This window comes from Tupaia chinensis, unplaced genomic scaffold (assembly GCF_000334495.1).
Source record: "Tupaia chinensis unplaced genomic scaffold, TupChi_1.0 Scaffold000170_1, whole genome shotgun sequence".
Classification (NCBI taxonomy): domain Eukaryota; kingdom Metazoa; phylum Chordata; class Mammalia; order Scandentia; family Tupaiidae; genus Tupaia; species Tupaia belangeri.
Window position 1 is genome coordinate 1173046 of NW_006159645.1, and position 5789 is coordinate 1178834.

General features: G+C 47.3%; 1 pseudogene; it reads left to right on the top strand.

Annotated features, from left to right (window-relative positions):
- The first annotated feature begins 2636 nt into the window (after positions 1-2636).
- LOC102473089 (peptidyl-prolyl cis-trans isomerase FKBP3 pseudogene) lies at positions 2637-4097 on the top strand (annotated as a pseudogene).
- The last annotated feature ends 1692 nt before the right edge of the window (positions 4098-5789 follow it).

Here is a 5789-nt window from a genome sequence, read left to right on the forward strand (position 1 = left end):
CGGGCCATCAGTCATGTGGGAGTCCAGCACCTTAACCACTATGCCACTCGCTGGCCCCAATACTCTGAATTTTTATGACATGTCCCCCGACTTTCCCCTCCTAAGCCATTATAGCTTGAATGAGTCTGTTACTGACACTAGAGGACAATGGACTAAGACTATAGGATTTACTCTCCGTCTTGTTTGGAGTTGCAGAACTGAAGGGACCTCGATTCATTCTGAATGAATGAAATACAATTACAGACATTTAGCTGTGGAAACATCTAATCCTACCTGTCTGCTTTATAGATGAGATGCTGGTGCCCAAGGAAGTGAAATGGCTCACCCAAGGTCATATGTTCAGGAGATGGTAAAACCACATGAACGCCTGGGCCTTTCAGATGTCGATCTGGTGTTCAAGCAAAACAAGTGTCAGTCAGCGTCTTTCCCACTAGAGCACTTAGCATCACCCTTGGTCAAAGAACACCTGCTCCCTATTTTGAGTGATGTGGTGGGTCTGGTAGTCAAGGAGTCCCCTCTCCTCACATGCGGTGGGCTGGGGATCCAGACTGAGTATTGCGGACCTCGAGGGTCAGTGACTGGCCCAGAGATAGGCCTCAGCTCCAAGCAAGCTGCCTAAGGACTGTTTAGGGAGAATAATCAGATACTTTGAGAGAATATGAGTCTCATTTTCTGAGCTCAGAGGTTCTAAAGATCACATTAATCTAGTACTAGGCTTGATATTTTCTTTTTTTGGCCAGAGGATATGTGCATTCGCTGGAGAGAGAAAGCCCCCACCGTGGGGCACGGTCATGCCATATCCCTTCTTTTCCATCTCTCTGTCCTGTCGGGGCACACATGCATATGTGCCCAGAGTGTTTCTTTCTTTTTTTTGGAGAGGTTTTTGCTATAGGGCGTGTGTGTTCGCCAGACAGACAGAGAGAGACAGAGAGACAGAAAGTGAGAAATCACCCCCCAGGGGGGATGGCCACGCCACAATCCCTTCTCCTCCATTCTCCTCTCGGGATCTTGGGCACGCACGCACATGCGCCCAGCGTGAGTTTTAAGCCCCCGGGTCTGGGACTCGAACCACAGTCGACTACGTGGGAGTCCAGTGACATAGCCATTACGCCAACTGCTGGTCCCACGCCCAGAGTGTTTCTCAAGCCACCAAGTCTGAGACTCAAATTACACAGTCGGCTATGTGGGCCCCAGCTGTCTTGACCCCCAGGCCACAGAGCCGGCCCAGCGGTGGGATTCTCCACCTCAGACGAGTGTCTTGAAAAGCAGGGCCAGCACAGAGGAAGTCAGAGCCAAGCCGGAAGAGACACAAGTATTTCCGGCATTGTTCTTGGACACCTAGATTCAACCGTGTCTGAACTTGGTTCCTGAACTTTTTTTTTTTTTTTTTGAGAGGTTTTTGCCATAGGGTGCGTGCGCTGGCCCCACAGACACAGAGAGAGAGACAGAGAGACAGAAGGCGAGAAATCACCCCCCAGGGGGGATGGCCACGCCACAATCCCTTCTCCTCTATTCTCCTCTCGGGATCTTGGGAATGCACACACACATGCCTAGTGTGGGTTTTAAGCCACTGGGTCCGGGACATGAACCACGGTCGACCATGTGGGAGTCCAGCGACATAGCCATTACGCTAACTGCTGGTCCCAGTTCCTGAACTTCTTAGCTACCCAATCCACTGCATTTTCTTTCTCAGTTGTTTCTTCTTATTTTGATATGCTACAGAAAGTTAACTCTTTTGTGTTATTGCAAACAGATGTAAATAATTTTGGAGGGACCAGCAGATGGCAAAATGGTTATATTGCTGGCCTCCCACATTAGTCAATTGCATTTCGAGTCCAGAACCTTGTCACTTAAAACTCATGCCGGGCACGTGTGCATGCATGGGTGCCCGAGACCCAAAGAGGATAATGAAGGAGAAGGGATTGCGGCATGGCCAACCCACCTCTCCCACCCAGAGGGGATGTGATTTCTCGCTTTCTGTCTCTCTGCCTGGCGATCACACACGCCCTATAGCAAAAATCTCTCTTAAAAAAAAAAAGAATTTTGGATAAAAGTTTAATTAGGGGCCCACACAGCAATATAATGTGAACCCGTGCTAAGCTGACCTTCATGGGAAGGTTCTGGGTTCACATCCAAAAACCTCATGGAGTGTGCCAGGCCTGCTCGTGTCCCTGGGCCTGGCCAAGCTGGGGAGAATTGCAGCCAGGAGTGCTGTCTTTCGTGCTCACTCATGGAAGATATAAGGAAACTTGTGAAATGTTTCATTCGTCTGAGTTACTAAGGATAAACTGGGAGCAGGACCAGCAGTTGGCGTAATGGCTATGTCGCTGAACTCCATGTAGCTGACCGCGGTTTGAGTCCTGGACCTGGTGGCTTAAACTCACGCCGGGCACGTGTGCGTGCATGCCCAAGATCCCAAGAGGAGAAGGGATTGTGGCATGGCCATCTCCCCTGGGGGGGTGATTTCTCTCTGTATCTCTGTGTGTCTCTGTCTTTCTGGTGAGCACACGCACCTTATAGCGAAAACCTCTCAAAAAAAAAAAAGAAGGATAAACTGGAAGCAATAGTGACAAGGCACACACAGTCAAGCATTGCTTAACAGCAGGGACACAGACTGAGAAATGCATCGCTACATGATGCCGTGGTGGTGCAAACGCCATAGAGTGTACTCACACCTAGGCTGGAGACCAGCACTGGTGGCGGAGGCGGGGCAGGTGGGTAGCGCTGCCTGGCCTCAGCTCTGCAGCGGCGTGCACAGCACACAGGTTCCTCTACACAAGCAGACCCACACTCAGCTCCAGACACCAGGCAAGATTTTTGGCTTCGTTATACTCCTGCGAGACTGCTGTCATCTATGTGCTCGTAGCTGATCAAAACGTCATTAGGTGCTGCGTGACCACACAGCTCGGTGCACTTCTGTTTACCAAGGAAAAATGCTTTTCTCCTAAAGCAGTATTTCTTGGACTTTTCTGTTTAGTTGTTTCCGACCCCATTGACGCACTTACATCTTACTGAGGAGCTCAAAAAACTTTATATGGGTTATAACTACCATGTTTATTAAAAACAGAAACTGAAAAAAAATTAAAGAATATTTAGCATTTTATTGGAAGATAGAAATGATAAACAAATCGCACATTTACAAAGTAATGGGGCCAGAAAAGCAGCAGCAGTGGGGGAAGATGGCGGCCGTGCTCTGCAGCGGGTGCAGACCGTGGAGCAACTACACAGCGAGCGGTTGCCCAAGAAGGACATTATCAAGTTTCGGCAGGAACTCGGTTCAGATTCCTTTCTTGCAGAACATAAATTACTAGGAACCATTAACAATGTCGCCAAGACAGCCAACAAGGACCATTTGGTTACAGCATATAACCATCTTGTTGAAAGCAAGCGTTTCAAGGGCACTGAAAGTATAAGTATCTGAGCAAGTGAAAAATGTGACGCTTAATGAAGATGAACCCAAAGAAACCAAACCTGAGAGACTCAGGATGAGGGCCCACCAAAACACACACAGCTATTTTTTTTTTTTTTTGAGAGGTTTTTGCTACAGAGAGCGTGCACTCACCAAAGACAGAGACAGAAAGCAAGAAATCACCCCACTCCCCCACCCCCACCCCCGGGGATGACCAAGCCATAATTCCCTCCATTCTCCTCTCGGGATCTTGGGTACACACGCACACGCGCCCAGCATGAGTGTAAGCCGCCGGGTCCGGGACTCGAACCGCGTTCGACTACATGAAAGTCCAGCGACAGCCATTAAATCGCTAACTGCTGGTCCCTACAAAATCTATTCTTAAAAAAGGATATAAAACCAACTTTCCCCAAAAGGGAGATGTTCACTGCGGGTATACAAGACTGTTTTTGATACTAATATTCAAACAAGTTCAAAGAAGAAAAGAAGTGCCAAGGCTTTACGTTTTAAGGTTGGAGCAGGCAAAACTATCAGAGGATGGGATGAAGCGCTTTTAACTTGGAGTAAAGGAGAAAAGATTCGGCTGGAGATTGAACCAGAATGGGCTTACGGAGAGAAAGGACAGCCTGAGGCCAGAATTCCACCAAATGCAGAACTTTTTTTCCGAAGTGAAATTAGTGGGTATTGATGGAAAAACCAGCTCTTCAGATATAAAGACATCAACAGCAATCAAACTTGGCCTTGAAGAAACTTATGCCACAAATCAGAGCTTGTTACTATTGTAAGGGAAGACTCAACTGGAAAATTCAAGGAGTTAAAATTTGTTCATAACTTACCTCAGCTTTTGAAAAATGTAATCCCTTATAAATCCCTAAAGTCTAAAATATTTTACTACAGCTATGCAAAATATTGGTTGAGATCGGTTTTTTCTTTTGCCTCATATTGTAAACTAGAAGGCTCAATAAAAAATTATCTATTGTCTGGGGGGAAAAAAAAAGAGTTAATGGGGCGAGCAGATGGCATAGCAGTTAAGTCACTGGACTCCCACAGCAGCCACAGACGGAGTCCTGGACCTGGTGGCTTGAAAATCATTCTGAGTAGGGGCTGGCAGGTGGCATGGTGGTTTTGTTAACGGATGGGAGAGTGTCGAGTTGCGTTGTGAGGTCCTTGGTTCTCTGGGTCCAGATCACTATAATTAGAGATCTGTCCCTAGGCACAAAATGAAACCGCAACCACGAATGAAGTAGGTAGAAAAGAAGGTTTAATAGGAAAGAAAGGAACGCAAAGAAAGGAAGTACACCCAAAAAAGCTCTTGGGCGGGCAGATGGCCAGGTGGCAACCGCGCTTGGTACTAGTTAACCGCTAGTTTTGTTACTAGAGGTCATGAGTATTCATTAGTGGGAGGCCCCTTACGCTGCCTATGTTCTTCCTTTAAATTTGAATCCACACTTTTTTCCCGCACCTGCGCACCTTCCTCACAGGTAAAGAACGAGGAACTTGATCACCTAATCGCGCATGCCCAATGCGAGCCAGGTTGCCCCAATTAGACTGCCCAATTAGTCCATCGCCCTAATGGGAATTAGGGCACTGACCAAAATGCTTGCTCAGGTCTTTTTGATAAGAGAAAAATCTACAAATCATCCCCGTGTGCTTCCCTCAGGCCCCAAGGAAGGAAGATGCAAATTGCCTCGTCCTCCTGGCGCCTGGAGCTAGATGAGCCTTTCGCTTTTCTCTTAGGGCTGCCCGCTCACGACTAACTGCTGACCACAGTTTAAGATGCTGGACTCCCACATGGTGGACTGTGGTTCATGTCCTGGACTTGGCTGCTTGCTTTCTCAATCTCTCTCTCTCTCTCTCTCTCTCACTATGTCCCTCTCTGGTCAAATTAAAATAAATAAATAAATAAATAAACAAGAAGGAAAAGAAAATCATGCTGGGCACATGTATGTTAGTGCCCAAGATCCTGGGAGAAGACCGGAGGGGAAGGGATTGTGGCATTTCTCACTTTTCCCTCTCACTGTCTCTGTCTCTCTCTCTCCAGCGAGCACACATGCCCTGTGGCAAAAACTTCTTAAACCACAACAAAACATTTTTTTCTTCTTTTTAGCTATAGGGTGCATGCAATCGCCAGAGACAGAGCGAGAAAATGAGATCACTCCTGAGGAGGATGGCTACGCCACAATGCCTTCTCCTCCATTCGTCTCTCAGGATTTTGGACACGTGTGTACACACACATGCTTGGCATGTTTTTCAAGCCTCTGGGTCCAGGACTAGAATTGCAGAGTTGGCCATGCGGGATCCACCCATCTTAGCCACCATGCCATTGGCTGCCCAAACATTTTATTTTTTTTAATTTATTTATTTTTTATTGGAGAGGTTT